Source organism: Papio anubis, chromosome 1 (assembly GCF_008728515.1).
Source record: "Papio anubis isolate 15944 chromosome 1, Panubis1.0, whole genome shotgun sequence".
Lineage (NCBI taxonomy): Eukaryota > Metazoa > Chordata > Mammalia > Primates > Cercopithecidae > Papio > Papio anubis.
Genome location: NC_044976.1, coordinates 87,707,851 through 87,725,078, shown reverse-complemented (window position 1 = coordinate 87,725,078; position 17,228 = coordinate 87,707,851). Strand labels below are relative to the sequence as shown.

Here is a 17,228-nt window from a genome sequence, read left to right as displayed (position 1 = left end):
TTAGCTCCCACTTGTAAGTGAGAACATGTGGTATTTGGTTTTCTGTTCCTGCATCTGTTTGCTAAGGATAATGGCCTCTGGCTCCATCCATACCCTGCAAATGATCTTATTCTTCTTTTATGGTTGCATAGTATTCCACAGTGTATATGTACCACGTTTTCTTTATCTAGTCTATCATTTATGGGACTTTAGGTTGATGCCATGTCTTTGTTATTGCACCATAACGAACATTCACGTGCATGTGTCTTTATAATAGAGGAATTTATAGTCCTTTGGGTACATATCCCGTAATGGCATTGCTGGGTCAAATGGTAGTTCTGTCTTTGGGTCTTTGAGGAGTTGCCACACTGTCTCCAACAATGGTTTAACTAATTTACACTCCCACCAACAGTGGGTAAGTGTTCCTATTTCTCCCCAACCTAGCCAGCATCTGTTATTTTTTGACTTTTTGATACTAGCCATTCTGACCAGTGTCATCATGACTGTATTGTGGTTTTGATTTGCATTTGTCTAATGGTCAGTGATGTTAAGCTTTTTTTTCATATGATTGTTGGCTGCATGTATGTCTTCTTTTGAAAAGTGTCTGTTCATGTCCTTTGCCCACTTTTTATTTTTATTTTTTGTGAATTTGTTTAAGTTCCTTAAAGATTCTGGATATTAGATCTTTGTCAGATGCAGAGTTTGCAAACATTTTCTCCCATTCTTTATGTTGTCTGTATATTCGGTTGATGGTTTCTTTTGCCGTGCAGAAGCTCTTTAGTTTAGTTAGTTCCCGTTTGTCAATTTTTGCTTTTGTTACAAGTGCTTTTTTGGCGTCTTCATCATGACATATTTGCCCATGCCTATGTCCTGAATGATATGGTCAAGGTGTATTTCCAAGGTTTTTATAGTTTTGGGTTGTATATTTAATTCTTGAATCCATCTTGAGTTAACTTTTATATATGGTCTAAGGAAGGGGTCCAATTTCAATCTTCTGCATATAGCTAGCCTGTTATCCCAGCACCATTTATTAAATAGGGAATCCTTTCCTCATTGCTTGTTTTTCTTTTCTTTTTTTTTTTTTTTAAGATTTGTCAAAAATCAGATAGTTGTAGGTGTGCAGTCTTAAATTCTGGGTTATCTGTTCTGTTCCATTGGTCTGTGTGTCTGTTTTGGTACCAGTTCTATGTATTTTGGTTACTGTAGCGCTGTAGTATAGTTGGATGTCGGGTAGCATGATGCCTCCAGCTTTGTTCTTTTTGCTTAGAATTGCCTTGGCTATTTTTTGCCTGAGTTCTTTTTCGGTTCCATATGAATTTTTTAAAAGCAGTTTTTTTCTAATTCTGTGAATAATCTCAATGGTAGTTTAATAGGAATAGCATTGAATCTCTAAATTGCTTTTGGGCAGTATAGTCATTTTAAAAATATTGATTCTTTCTCTCCATGAGAAAGGAACGTTTTTCCTTTTATTTGTGTCATCTCTGATTTCTTGGAGCAGTGGTTTGTAGTTCTCCTTGGAAAGATCTTTTACCTCCCTAGTTAGCTGTATTCCTAAGTAGAAATTATGAATGGCAGTTTGTTCCTGATTTGGCTTTCAGCTTGACTATGGTTGGTGTATAGGAATGTTAGTTATTTTTGCATATTGATTTTGTATCCTGAGACTTTGCTGAAGTTGTTTATCAGCTTGAGAAGCTTTTGGGCTGGGACTATGGGGTTTTCTAGGCATAAAATCATGTCGTTGGCAAACAGGGATAGTTTGACTTCCTCTTTTCCTATTTGGATGCCCTTTATTTCTTTCTCTTGCCTGATTGTCCTGGCCAAGGCTTCCAATATTACGTTGAACAGGAGTGGTGAAAGAGAGCATCCTTGTCTTGTGCTGGTTTTCAAGAGGAATGCTTCCAGCTTTTGCCCATTTAGTATGATGTTGACTGTGGGTTTGTCATATATGGCTCTTATCATTTTGAGCTATGTTCCTTCAATACCTAGTTTATTGAGAGTTTTTATCATGAATGGACTTTGAATTTTATTGAAAGCATTTTCCGCATCTATTGAGATAATTGTGTAGCTTTTGTCTTTATTTCTGTTTATGGGATGAATCACATTTATTGATTTGCATATGTTGATCCATTCTTGCATTCCAGCGATAAAGCCTACTTGGTCATGGTGGATAAGCTTTTTGATGGGTTGCTGGATTTAGTTTGCCTGTATTTTGTTGAGCATTTTTGCGTTGATGTTCATCAAGGATATCGGCCTGAAGTTTTCTTCTTTTGTTGTATCTCTCCAGGTTTTGGTATCAGGATGATGCTGGCCCCATAGAATGAGTTAGGGAGGAGTGCCTCCTCCTCAATTCTTTGGAATATTTTCAGTAGGAATGCTACCAGCTTTTCTTTGTACATCTGGTAAATTCAGCTATTAATTCATCTGTTTCTGGGCCTTTTTTTTTTTTTTTGGTAGGGTATTTATTAATGCCTCAATTTCAGAGTTCATCATTTGTCTGTTCAGGGATTCAATTTCTTCCTAGTTAAGTCTTGAGAGGATGTATTTGTCAATAAATTTGTCCATTTTGTGTAGATTGTCTAATTTATGTGCATGGAGGTTTTCATAATATTGTATTTATGTAGTGGTAACATCCCTCTGTCGTTTCTGACTAATTCTATTTTCAATTTATACTCAGACTAATATAAATAAAGGAAAAGACTGCACTTAATACTATAAAGCAAAATTATCTAGAATTATCCAATTTGCAAATTTTTGTGTGGGGCTAGCTCACGCTGTTCTAGAAGTCAGTGATGACTACATTGCCTACCCCTGTAAATTGGGCAAAAACTTTTATAAATGTTCCTAGTATAGCTGATGGTTTTCTTTCTTTTTCTTTTTTCTTTTCTTTTCTTTTTTTTTTCTTTTAAGACGGAGTCTTATTCTGTCACTCAGGCTGGAGTGCAGTGATGTGATCTCGGTTCACTGCAACCTCCACCTCCCAGGTCCAAGCAATTCTCCTGCCTCAGCCTCCTGAATAGCTGGGATTACAGGCACCCGCCTCCACGCTGGGCTAATTTTTGCATTTTTAGTAGTGATAGGGTTTCACCATGTTGCCCAGGCAGGTCTCGAACTTCTGACCTCAGATGATACACCCGCCTCGGCCTCCCCAAGTGCTAGGATTACAGGCGTGAGCCACTGCGCCAGACTAGCTGGTGCTGTTCTATGCATTTAAAAGTAGATTATTTCAGTGAAACTCTACTTTCCTGATTTCTACCTTCAAGCCTATGAACCCCACACACTTTAACTAGTAGCACTCATTAATCCCACTGGTTACAGCTTCTTCCAGGAAGCTTTCTCCTAAATTGTATCATTGGGTTAGGCCTTCACTTCCAGCATCTAAGCACTCTAAATGATCACAATGCTGTCTTCACCACTAGGCTCTGAGCATTTACCTGGTTCACTGATTAGCATAGAGCTTTGAAATTCAGGATTCTGTATTTAGCACACAGCCCTAGACTTCTGCTATGCAGTAAGTATTTATTAAATTTTATGATTCATCCAACTGTTAAAAATAAGAAGATCTATCACTAATACTTCAAAATATTTGAGCTTACCCAGAAAGTAAGTTCCCAGAAATGAAATTTAGCTTTGTTTCCATAATCAGATTTGTGATTCAGGAATAGGCCAGAGAAGTTGGATTGATATTATGCATAAAAACATAAAAAGAGAATCAAAGGGTAAAGGAGATTTCTCTATGGCTCTGTCTTACCTTTTCCACATCACCCAGGCCCTCCGTGTCCAGAAGGACCAGGGTGTGGTTTGACTTAGAGGGGTGGGGCACACACCACATCCAGATGCCTTTGGTTTCAGACTTCACTGTGCAGCCCAGAGGGAAGCCTTCAAGGGAAGAGGAGAAACAACATATAGTGACAGCAGAATCCAGGCAGACAAGGCCTAAACCGGTTAAATGTATAGGAATGTAAGTTTCCGGCAGGGGAAATGGGTTGCTTCCATTTCAGCAAAGAAATCAATCAAATCTTTATTCATATAAATGACTTTCTCAGAAGGTACTTGGGTCTCCTATTCACTTCATATCTAACCATAGGCTCAAATAAGTTATATTACAGAATTAATGTAAACTCTATTACCCTGTTACTATGGTCTGAACGTTAATCCCTCCAATCCCCCATTCATACGTTGGAACTTCAGTGAAATCCGAAACCAAACCCCAAGATGATGATATTAAGAAGTCAGAAGTGGGATGGGTGCAATGGCTCACACCTGTAATCCCAACACTTTGGGAGTTCGAGGCAGATAAATCATGAGGTCAGGAGATAGAGACCATCCTGGCCAACATGGTGAAAGTTTGTCTCTACTAAAATACAGAAAATTAGCTGGGCATGGTGGTACGCACCTGTAGTCCCAGCTACTTGGGAGGCTGAGGCCAGGAAATCACTTGAACCCAGGAGGCGGAGAGATTGCAGTGAGCCGAGATTGCGTCACTGCACTCCAGCCTGGCAACAGAGTGAGACTCCGTCTCAAAATAAAAAAGAAGTCAGAAGTGATTAAGTCATGAAAGGTCATGTCCTCAGTAATAAAGTTAATGCCCTTATAAAAGGCCTTGAGGGATGAGTTCACGTCCTTTGCAGGGACACGGATGAAGCTGGAAATCATCATTCTCAGCAAACTAACACAGGAACAGAAAACCAAACACCACATGTTCTCACTCACAAGTGGGGGTCAAAAAATGGGAACACATGGACACAGGGAGGGGAACATCACACGCCGGGTCCTGTTGGGGGATGGGGGCTAGGGGAGGGATAGCATTAGAAGAAATGCCTAATGTAGATGACAGGTTGATGGGTGCAGCAAATCACCATGGCACGTGTATACCTATGTAACAAACCTGCACGTTCTGCACATATATCCCTGGACTTAAAGTGTATATATATATATAAAGACCTTGAGAGAATTTGATTGTTCCTTCTGCCCCTTTTGCCATTTGGGGACAATGGGAAACCCCCTCTGTGAGTAACAAGCCCTCACTAGACATTGAATCGCCTTGTGCCTTAATCTTGGACTTCCCAACCTCCAGATCTGTGAGAAATTAGTTTTTATTATTTATAAATTACCCTGTGTAATGTATTTTGTCCTAGTGGCAGACACAGACTAAGACACCTGTGTATTTTTATGCAATGCTCAAGAGGAAGAAAAAAGCATGCATTCATAAGTAAAATTAAGGAGAGGGCTGAGACAAGAGGTCCAAGTGCTGGGCTCATCTTCATGTAGTGACTCTTTTTCCTTATGCGGGTGCCACCTGAACAGAAGGATATCCAAATGGAGGAGATTCTGACATGGAAAGGACAGTATAAAGCATCCACTCTAGTATGGTCTGTTGAAATGGTTTCCAAGAGTGGAGTAGTGAGAATAAAATCTTGAAATTTAGTTGAGGAATCTGTGATTTGAACTCCTGAGTATGTAGCCAAGTAGACCAGATTTGTTAGTAATGGAACCCACTGAAGTGTTTCAGATGGATGATGACAAAAATCAGCAAAATATTTAAGAAAATCCATGAGGTATGAGAATACTGCAGGAATTAAAAAGTTATACCTCGGACTAGTAAAAGAGTTCTAGAATTTTAAAGGCTGAAAGTGTGAAAGTTGTCAGCATCAAAATGCCAGACTTGAATGCAATGAAGTCAGCAGACCATGAAGGAAAAGCTCTTGTGCACACTTTCCTGTGATGGGAACTGCCACTGAAGATGTTGCCAATCCACAACCTCGCAACAAAGGCTAATGTTCTGAGGACATCTTTCCAGTAATAGCCAGTCTTAACTGTAAACTTCAAGTGGTCTAACTTGCAATCAGAGTCCCTGCAATCAGGGTCCCTTCTGTGAAGACTCTCTCTTAGCAACAGCCAGTACACATATTAAGTCCTGTGAGTAAGCTCCTGTAAACAAATAAACTTTTGTTTCAAAACACCATGCGTGTACTTCTCCTTTTTATCTTTAAAGTTTCCCACTGTCTCAACCAAACTATGATTTATTAGAGTGTGCACACCTGAATTGGTATTCGTATGGTCCCCTGCTCATTCTTAAATAAACTCATTCCTTTGGAGAGCTACTTTCTCTGTTGTTACTTTAGCCTGACATAATCTGGCATCAGAAGTAGGATCTAAAGTGAGCTCATCTTGGAATGATCAGCAGCCCCTGAAACCATGAGTGGTATTCCCTTGTTGAGCCCTTTGATCTGTTCGTTTCCACATCTGACCTTTTCTACTGTGTTGAGTCTCCCCTTGGGTTAAAATCCCTTCTTTTTGTCTGGTTCAGGATCTTATTTGGATAAGGTTACCTCAATAAAAAGCCTTGAATCCCTTCTTAGCCTAAAAACAACTTTGTCTTTTCTGGCAAGCCCTTCATGAGAAAAGAACATTGTCCTTCTGGTGAGTACTTTTTTTTTTTTTTTTTTTTTACCTCTGCATGCCTGGTTTAATATTTTGTTTAGTCTGCCTGCCTGATTTAAAATTTTGGTGAATTGAGTATTTTCTTACTTCTGAACATCTGCCAAGAGCAAAAATAAATGTACCAAACAGTAGGCATGGGTTGACCAATTTAAACCAGTTAAGGCAGTGCCATCATTAATGAGGGACTCCAGTCTCTGAAGATGAAGTATTTTGTGTGAAGGTAAACGGGCCATGGATAGGCAAGGTTACCATTAGAGCATCTGCCACACTTAAGAAAATTTCCATACAACAGGGCAAATGTGGTCATGGGTTGGACAACAAAGGCAATGATTGTCCACCAACTAAAACAAATACCCTGGACCGGGTACATTGTAAAACAAAACACCAGTCCAAACTTCTGACATTCCCAACCAGATTCATAGGATTTTATTTTTTTCTCTTCAGAGATTAATGAGAAACAAAATAAGATACCCAAATTTAAAGGCATGCCAGAATAATCTTTCTTCTGGGACTCTGGCCAGCTGTATTTATGATCCATCTCATGCACACTTCTCAATTGATGGGAAATTACACCAAAAGTAATTTAGAATTACAATGGCCATTATGTGGAACATTCCAGATGAACTTTCAAGAACTGCATTTTAAGAAGAGCATTTAAAATTGGAAGGGGTGGGTCTCTGTGGAGCCAGGAGGGGAAGCGATGGCTGGGCCCGGATGGATCTCCAAGGTCTCTCTGCGGTTGGGTGTATTCCACAACCCAAAACAGGTGGCCAGAGGTTTTACTGATGTTGTTCAGCCAGTGACTTTAATTCCAGGAGATGGTATTGGCCCAGAAACTTCAGCTGCAGTTATGAAGATTTTTGATGCTGCCTAAGCACCTATTCAGTGGGAGGGGTGAAAGGTCACTGCCATTCAAGGACCCAGAGGAAAGTGGATGATCCCTTCGGAGGTTAAGAGTCCATGGATAAGAACAAGATGGGCTTGAAAGGCCCTTTGAAGACCCCAATAGCAGCCAGTCGCCCATCTATGAATTTACCGCTGCGCAAAACATTTGACCTTTACACAAATGTCCGACCATGTGTCTCTATCGAAGGCTATAAAACCCCTTACACCGATGTAAATATTGTGACCATTCGAGAGAACGCAGAAGGAGAATACAGTGGAATTGAGCATGTGATCATTGATGGAGCTGTGCAGAGTATCAAGCTCATTACGGAGGGGGCGAGCAAGCCGATTGCTGAGTTTGCCTTTGAGTATGCCCGGAACAACCACCGGAACGTCACGGCGGTGCACAAAGCCAACATCATGCGGATGTTAGACGAGCTTTTTCTACAAAAATGCAGGGAAGTTGCAGAAAACTGTAAAGATATTAAATTTAATGAGATGTACCTTGATACAGTATGTCTGAATATAGTACAAGATCCTTCCCAATTTGATGTTCTTGTTATGCCAAATTTGTATGGAGACATCCTTAGTGACCTGTGGGCAGGATTGATCGGAGGTCTTGGTGTGACGCCAAGTGGCAACATTGGAGCCAATGGGATTGCAATTTTTGAGTCGATTCATGGGACGGCTATAGACATTGCAGGCAAGGACATTGCAGGCAAGGACATGGCAAATCCCAGAGCCCTCCTGCTCAGTCCTGTGATGATGTTGCGCCTCATAGGACTTTTTGACCATGCTGCAAGAATTGAGGCCGCGTTTTGCTACAATTAAAGATGGAAAGAGCTTGACAAAAGATTTGGAAGGCAATGCAAAATGCTCAGACTTCACAGAGGAAATCTGTCGCCGAGTAAAGATTTAGATTAACGTTTCTACAACTGGTATTTGCATCAGTCACTCTAAATGGACCCCACATAAACCTCTGTTTAGAATACCTAGGGATGTATGCTTTGGTTTACTTGTTTCTTGACAATACATTTTTAGATCTGGCCTTTTCTTAACAAAATCTGTGCAAAAGATGCATGCAGGTGGATGTCCCTAGGTCTGTTTTCAAAGAATTTTCTTCAAGTGCTTATTTTGTTTATTAAGTGTCTACCTGGTAAATGTTTTTTTTTGTAAACTCTGAGTGGACTGTATCATTTGCTATTCTAAACCATCTTACACTTAAGTTAAAATAGTTTATCTTCAGCTGTAAATATCAGGATACAGAATTAACAAGAGAAAATGTCAAACTTTTTAAGAAAAACCTTGTTTTCTTTGGTTTTTGAAAAACATAATGGAAATAAAACAGGATATTGATGTAATAGCACAAAATGACACTCTTATAAAACTAAATGGGCACAAGAGAAATTTCCTGGGAAAGTTCACATCAAAAAGAGTGAATGTGGTATATTTCTAAATGAAATGGAAAATAGAGACAGATTTGTCCTTCACAGAAATAGTAGAGTATGAATAAAAACTTCACATCCAAGAAATATATAACGAGAGATATATTTTTTTTAATAAGACAAAGGTAATATATTGGATACAAAGACACGAAAAATGTATTGTGCATTCAATTATTTTGCTGTCTCGAGATTTAATATTCTTTCCAAGAGCTTTTAATGAAGCAGAGAGCTAGTACTTCATTTTCATTGGAGGCATTTTCAGCATCATGAGTTGTCACAGCCTCTGAGCCCCTGAGCCCCTGATTTTAAGCCAGAAGGGCTGAGTGTATTGTAAACTTATTCTTGCATGTTGCTGTCTGGGAATGGACCACACTACAGCTGGTAGTTCTGGGGGTGATACTGCCCAAAGGTCTGAACACATGTTATTTTGGCTGCAATTGAGGAACTCGGGATGCTGACTATTAAGTTTGTGTTTCAGCAACTGCCCCTTCTCCTATCCCAAAGCACCAATTACTGCCCTCTGCCTCAGCATTATCAGTATAAGACGACATTCCAAAGATTGCAGGCAACTCAGCCTGAGTTAATTCGCAAAATTGTGCCATGCCGGGGCTTGAGCTTCGGCTTAGACTTGGGCTCAGCTTTTGACCCTCAGGCATCTCCTTTCCTTTCCTGCCTTCCTCTCCCTTATCCTCCACTGCAGCATGATTTTCTTAATCTTCATACACTCACTATTTTCATGAACAGTTACCCTCTGGCCCCACAACCAAAGACAACTCATGGCCTCCCTTGGCCCTTGCATAACATTGCGTGGTGGCTCACACCTGTAATCCCAGCATTTTGGGAGGCTGAGGCGGGCGGATCACCTGAGTTCAGGAGTTCAAGGGGAGCCTGACCAACATGGAGAAACTCCGTCTCTACTAAAAAACACACAAAAAAATTAGCCGGGCATGGTGGCGGGCTCCTGTAATCCCAGGCAGGAGAATTGCTTGAACCCGGGAGGCGGAGGTTGCGGTGAGCCGAGATCGCGCCATTGCATTCCAGCCTGGGCAACAAGAGCGAAACTCAGCCTCAAATTTAAAAAATAATAATAAAAAAATTCAAACTGTTGTGAAAACTGCAGTTTACCCCAAATTTAGTCCACAGCCTCCACAGAATTAATTAAGAGTTAAAGGCAAATGAAAAATCTCAAAGGTTAGCCATTTGAGCAAGTAACCTTAACTTATTCTATTTTTTCAGAAAAATAGTTTGGATTTAGCTGTCCTTTTACAAACAAATGAGTTTGAATCTCTATGTTTTACAGTGTTATGACTAAATTTTTTAAAGTGGAAAACCCTGTGATCTTTGCTTGTGTGTGTATTTATGTTTGCATGTTTTGTGTATGTAATAATTTTCTTCCAAGATATGTGAAAGAGCTCTATTTAATTGGCTTACAAGATATGTGAAAGGGCTCTATTTAATTGGCTTAAAGGGTCAACAAAGCAAACGTAAAAGAGTCTCTTGACTATTCTTGCTGTACTTGTATAAATAATCAGGCTTTGTTTGATGAGGTTAAATTTATTCTGCAAACAAGCCTTATCTTGGTAAAAACTGGAATGACTAGAGGAGAAAATTTATGATTAAGAAAGGAAAACTATACTTCATCTGTTATTAGATTGCAGCCCTATGCATTACTTTTGAGTTTATTATTATTTATCTACAACCTGGACTAAATTTTCAATTCTTCTAGGTTTGTCCAACCCAATTTTCTGGCCTGGAATTGCTAAAATAAAAATCTGCTCTGTTCCTGAAGCTCTATACACTAAAGCTACACAACTCAATGTAAATTTTAAGGGATGAGTCTCATGTCTCATGTTTGGGCCACACAGAAAGTTCACCAAACCACTCAATGCCATACCCAAAGACATTTAGTGTGTAAACCAGTATGAGAAGTTAATGGTTTCATGCCATGGACCGCTTTTTCTAAGAATGATAGAACAATACTTACAAAAATGAGACTATTATCCTTCTTAAATTTTCTTTGCTTGTGCCTTCTTTTCATTTGACAGGATAATGCCATAGTTATAATTTCATAATCATCAGCTTCTGTGGGTACCTGATGGAATGTTGGATCTGTCATGCCAATCCCAAATCTTTACATGATCTAAGAGATGCTTTCTTCCATGTAGTGAATAACTTTGGCAATATTCTTAACACAATTTTTTGTTCAAATTGTACCAGTGATCCCTTTTACAGAGTTAGCACTCTTGGCTTTAATTTAACCAAGTCATCAGATACTAAATATAGAATCACTAACCAAACTATGTAAAAGACTCAATGCCTATAACAAATCTTACCCAGTCCCACATGGTCTTTTAATTTGTTTAATTGAGCTCTTGGTTCAGAACCATCGTCCAAAATGAATTTGTTATGCTCCTGTTGGTTTTGCTTTGCATTATTTTCTTTAAGCTTTGTACCTGTTACCTGTCTGACTTCTGCAGAAAGGACACTCCTAAGATAATAATGCTGGCTTAGCACTTAAAGGATATGCCAAAAATGTTGAATTGAAAAAATTGACTTCATAATGAATTCCAGGGAGAATTAGCCTGAAACCCACTCCTTCCAAACATCCTTGTTGCTCAAATGTGGCTAAAAGTGTTTTGAAACTGACTCCCAGTCACCAATCACTTGGGACCGACTTGGGAACAAACCAACCAAATCAAGTGCATCCAAGCACTGAGGAACACATAATGCATAACTACAGGATGATTGATCAGAGATGCTTTCAGAGAAAGATCTTGATCAAACGGGGAACTGCAAAAGTTGTCAGAAGCAAAATGGAGTCACTTATGCCAAACCCTAACAAAATGGAGTCAGGAGTTCATGAAGGAAGGGCTTTCATGTATACTTTCTTGTGGTGGAAATTGCCATTAGGACATTGCCAAACTACAACCTTGCAACAAAGGCTACTTCTGTACTTCCAGTAATAGCCAGTCCTAACCACAATCTTGCAAGTGGCCTTACTTGCTGCCATCAGGGTCTCTGCAGTCAGGGTTCTCTCCATAAAACTCTCTCAAGCAGCAGCCAATGCACATGTCCTCACCTGCAATATGATCCTGTAAACCAGTGAACTTTCATTTTACATTAACTGGCATATATGTCTCCTTTTTGTCTTTAGAAGTTTCTCACTGCCTTAACATTTCCAGACGAACTTATGATTTGTTATATGCATTTCCAGAATTTACAAATCCCCTACTTATTCCTGAATATATTCATTTCTTTGGAGAGTGACTATCTGTTGTTATTTTGAGTTGACAGAGGAACTCAAGATATGGTAGTCAAATCATTCATTTCCTGAATGATGAAAATGAAGAGTAGAAATAGTAACTGATTGGCTTAGTTAGAAAGACATACAAACTACACTTTAACATCAGGCTTCTAACTGGTAGCTTGGTGCTGTATAAGCCACACTGAGTTCCTGACACTACAGCCTCATGTAAAAGAGAGAAATTATAACCAATAGTGACCTTAATTACAAAAAATAGAGAAATTAGAATATCCAATATGTATTGAAACATTCATTTTATCTTAAAGTTCTGTGGAAACTTACTACATAAACATTTTAGTAAATATTTAATAATGCATCATTATTTAATTTTTTATTAATACCTTATTTATATATGAAATGTGAAGATAAAGGCAAAGTGGGAAGAGTCAGTTGACTCCAATCCTCCAGAGTGAATGCAAAGAGTTAGCCGATGAATTCAAAGTTAGCTATTAATATTTATCCCCAACACTAACTTTCTTTCATCCCATCTTCAAACTGGATACTGACTGTGTAACTGGACAGATGGGGTTCATCCATGCTTTGCTGGTGCCACTCACCTTTGTTCTTCCCAACCAGCTTGTTCATCAGGTAGGATTTGCCTGTGCGGTAGAGGCCCACAATTGCCACCACTGCTACAGGCTGTGTTATGGCAGACAGGATCTCCAGAGCTTCTGGATTCACCACCAGATGCCCTTTAGTGTTTTCAATGAGGCATACTGGGCCTGGCATGTGGATCTCTGATGCCATGTTTGGACCGTTCCTTTGTCTGCAAGGAAAAAATGAAGCAGAAAGTAACGTCCGGTCAGTCAATTGAGCTGAATTCTACAATAGGGCATAAATTTTTGTTTATTATTCTTGAACATTGTTTCTTGTGCATTTCTAAGAAGACCTGTGGCCCTTTAAGGTTGTCCTATAGACAGGGCCACTGGTTGCCTTTTAAAATAACTTAATTTTGAAACAGACTTATAGAAAAGATGCATGATAGGTATGAAGAGTGCCCATATACCATTTCCCTGGCTTCCCCTAATGTTAGTATTTTACATAACCATAGAGCAATTACTGAAACCAGGATTTTAACATTGATACAATGATAACTAATTTACACTCCTTAGTGACATTTCACCAGTTTCCCACTAATGTCCTTCTGCTTCACCATCCAATCCAGGATCCCTCATTGCATTTAGTCATTATGTTTCTGTAGTTTTCTTGCATCTTTGATAGTTCCTTATTCTTTTTTTGTCTTTCATGTCTTTGACATTTTAGAATAGTACTGGCCTTTGATTTTGAGGAATATCCTTCACTTTGGAGTTTTCTGATGTTTCCTCATTGATTGAAGTTATGCATTTTTTTTTTGCAAATGTCACAGAAGTGATGTTCTGCCATTTTCAGTGTCTTGTATTAAGAGATTCATGATGTTGACATGACTTTTTCTGGTGCTGCGACCTTCACTTTGATCACTTGTTTAAAGTGCTTGCTGCCAGATTTCAGATTTCTCCACTGTAAAGAGTTTTGTGCCACTTTGTCACTAAAACATTTCCATTTTGAGAAACAGTTTGGAGACTATGCAAATACAATCTCATCATACTTTGTTGTTGTTGTTGTTGTTGTTTTTTCAGCCACTACTTTTAGTTTTTATTGATGATTCTTTTTGTAGTGTTTGACTAAATAGATTTTTTATTATAGTCATTCTTTCTATATTTATTAACTGGAGTTCTACCATGAGCAAGGGCTGTTCCTTCTTTATTTATTTTGTTTGCTCATTTAATCATTTACTTGTATCAATGCAGACTCAGAGATATTAGTTTTACTCTGAGGGTTTCAATACTTTACAATCAATATTTATTTTGTTACTCAACTTGTCCTAGATTTCGTCATTGAGAGCTTCTTCAAGCTGGATCCTTTTTTTTTCTTTTTTCTTTTTTCACATGCTTCCATCATATTTTCAGTGCTTCTTTTCTTTTTGGCTCCACAACGTATTCTAGAAAACACATCTGCATTTTTCCTGCTTTATCCCTAGAATCCACCCTTTCTCCCAGTATCCATGGTTTCTTTCATTGGATAATGGTATTTTGACACCAAGATATCTCTCTAGGTGTGTTAATTATTTCTAGACCCACTCAGGGGCAAATTTGAGAAATATATGTATGTATACTAGCACACATCTATATTTATTTTTATTTGTACATTTCTGTAATAAAGCTTGAGATTCTGTTGATATTTCCAGTTCCAATCCAACACATCTGAGCTCATTCAAGCTTTTGACTTTCCTTTTTAAACTATTTTCTCTAAATAAGCTAGACTTTGGTCTCCTAATAGGTAATACATTTGTTTCCTTGCTCAATCCTAGTATATTCATATAGTAGTATCAAAATTGATAATAAATCTGTGGAAAAATAAATTTACTTACTACAGAAAATTATTAGTTCTTTTGGTCTTTAGCCTTATATACACACTCAAAACATTGCACTTCAAAGTTGCTTAGGTTAGTTTTGTCCTTCACCTTCTTCAGTATGATTAAATTATTCGTTTGTAAAACAGTTAGTTACATTTGTTACTGTTTCTGTTTCATTTTGGCCTCCCTCACATCTTGGTCTCTTGGTTGATTTTAAGTATGATTTATTTTTTGAGTTTGTGAGACAACATGGTTCTTAAATTCAGAGCTGTTCAAAAAGTTACAGTCAGAGAAGTGTCACTTTTCCTTCCTCTTACCACTCCACTCCCATTGCACTGGTCTTCTATTCTTTCTACCACATTCCAACCCATCTTCCATAATACCCAATCTTGTTAGTTTCTGGTTTACCCTTCTTGGATTTTCTTTTCACAAACGAGAATGTACATATTTTCTTTTTCACATTTTCTAACACGGAGATCATATCCTATAGAAATTTGGAAATCCCTCCACATCTGTTCATAGAAAGCCTTTAAAATCCTTTTAACATGTATCTACTCCTTTATGTGGATTATACCCCAGTTTATTCAATCACTCTTCAATGTATGGGCATTTAGATTGTCTCAAATATTTTGCAATTACAAACAATGCTGCAATGAATAACTCTGTAACTTTATGCAATGTGTATTTTTATATTGTTACAGGAGTAATTTCAGGATAGATTCCTACCAACAGGATTGCTTGGTCAAAAGATGAGAGTATATAATTTTGTAGATATTGCCAAGTTCCTCTACAGAAGGTTGTACAAGGCTGCATTCCCACCAGCTCATCTTGTATGTCATTTTCCAGAAAATGGAATTTTTCCGAGGTGCCCCGCTTACTCTTCTGACTTAATTACAAAATTTCCTTTGGAAGCTTTTTACGTTCACATTTAGATCTTTGGATTGAGCAAAGCTGAGCTCGCTGAGCTCATGTGTATAGTAATAGTAATTTTCATCTAGGGAACATTGTGTCATACATATCTGCATATTTTGAAACATAGATACCATTCTAACCCATCCTTGGTCCTGATTTCTTCCAGGCCCCTCTGTGGGCAGGGTCTGGTCAGACTGTGGGACTCAGGTTACCCAATGGCTTTCTCCTTTCACTGTGCATCGGCATTCACACGTTATTCATGCAAGCCTGATAGCTCGCACCTGACACTTATCTGTTGATTTTTGACTCAATTATGTTACCAGATTTTGAATTCTCTGCATTTTAAGATTGATTCTTTATTACCTCCATGTATATCAGTCTGCATATAGTTTTTAATTATTTCATGTAATGAAGTCACACCAGGAAACATTCTTTGAGAAACCATGGCTTGTTTTTTGTCTGATCTCTGCCGTATAGGGAGTAGCATGTGCACAATTGTAATCTTGCTATCTTTATCCAGGACTTGATACATTAAATATTTTGATAGTTTTGTAAAGTTAAAAGGAGTGAAAAGCCTTCTTGTAGTAATGCTTTAATTTTGTGTTTTTAAGTTGAATGTCTCAATCCTTATAACTTATGTGATCATTATACAAAATATATAATCTCTTTAAGATACAAGCAAATATAGATGATAGATACTATAGTTTTCATTTTTATCCTATAATAAAGAGTGGTTTGCTTCCATATAGAGTTAGTTACTTCTGACTTGTTCCACTGGAGACTTCTATTAAATTATCTGTCTTCCCATCACTTCAACAGAAGATGGCAAAAACGCCGTTTATTTTTCTGTGATCGTGACCCATTTCCTCTTATAGCAATGGCCTACAGGATCTGCTGGCAAGCAAGAAGGGCAAACCAGAAACTAAAAAGATTGGGTATCTATGGAAGATGAGTGAAAACACAGTATGTGTCTGTCCAATTCCATAGCTTATACTATGCTACCATAAAATAGGAATCAATCAATCATTGGCTCAGAAAAGGTGGTGGCACAAAGATGTTATAAGCTCCTCGATTAGAATAATGTGTTGCCTCTTTTTGCAGCTCCCAAGTTACCTACCTTCATTTACCTATAGCTATAAATGTTGGCAATAAAGAAAGTGACAGAGTCTATTAGGCAGATATTTAAAGATAACGGTAATTTAAGATGGTGCCAGAAAAGAAATAACAATCTTAGAACATTAGCTTCTCTGAATATCTGTTCCACCTCTACTGAAGCCTAATTTGACACAGCAGGAATTAGAGCACAGTAAAGTACATGCAGTCACCTAAGGCCAGGATTTCATCTAGACTTGTATCCTGCAGCTGGCTCAACTGCAGCGTATCTTGGGGATGGTCAACTTAGAGAAAACTAATGGATCCTTATAAGTCGCAAAATCCTTATAAGTCCTAGTCTTACCCAGAGTAGAGATCCTCCGGAGTTGGTAAGAAGGCAGCTTCAATGAGAAAGTTACGAGTCTTTATTCTCTTCTCTTTAGTTCTGAATTTGGCTGCACTGCTTTCTCCCTCTTTTTTTCTTGCTGGAACTTTGGACTTTTATCTTACCTCTCCAATGTCATGGGGCTTTCCAGACTTTCTAGAGACCTGTATTTATACATGTAAAAAGCAACGCAACCTCTGCGAATAAATAGAGTAATATGACAGTCCGTGATTTAGCAACGATAAAAGAAATTGCTGACAGCTGCGCTAGTGAGAGGATTTGACATAATTTCTCAAACAGAATCTTCCAATTTTATTATTGGAAGAGATCTTAGAGACAGCTTGCAATTATTTTTTTAAAAAAACTTCATTGAATCATTTAAAATAATGACAT

General features: G+C 38.3%; 2 pseudogenes across 1 annotated transcript; one reads left to right on the top strand and one right to left on the bottom strand.

The window, feature by feature from the left end:
* LOC101018506 overlaps positions 1-16,971 on the bottom strand; it is a 43,119-nt pseudogene extending 26,148 nt beyond the window's left edge.
* LOC116268884 lies at positions 6,736-9,652 on the top strand (annotated as a pseudogene). The gene has a single exon (XR_004176101.1). The product of XR_004176101.1 is annotated as an isocitrate dehydrogenase [NAD] subunit alpha, mitochondrial pseudogene (transcript).
* Positions 16,972-17,228: the final 257 nt, after the last annotated feature.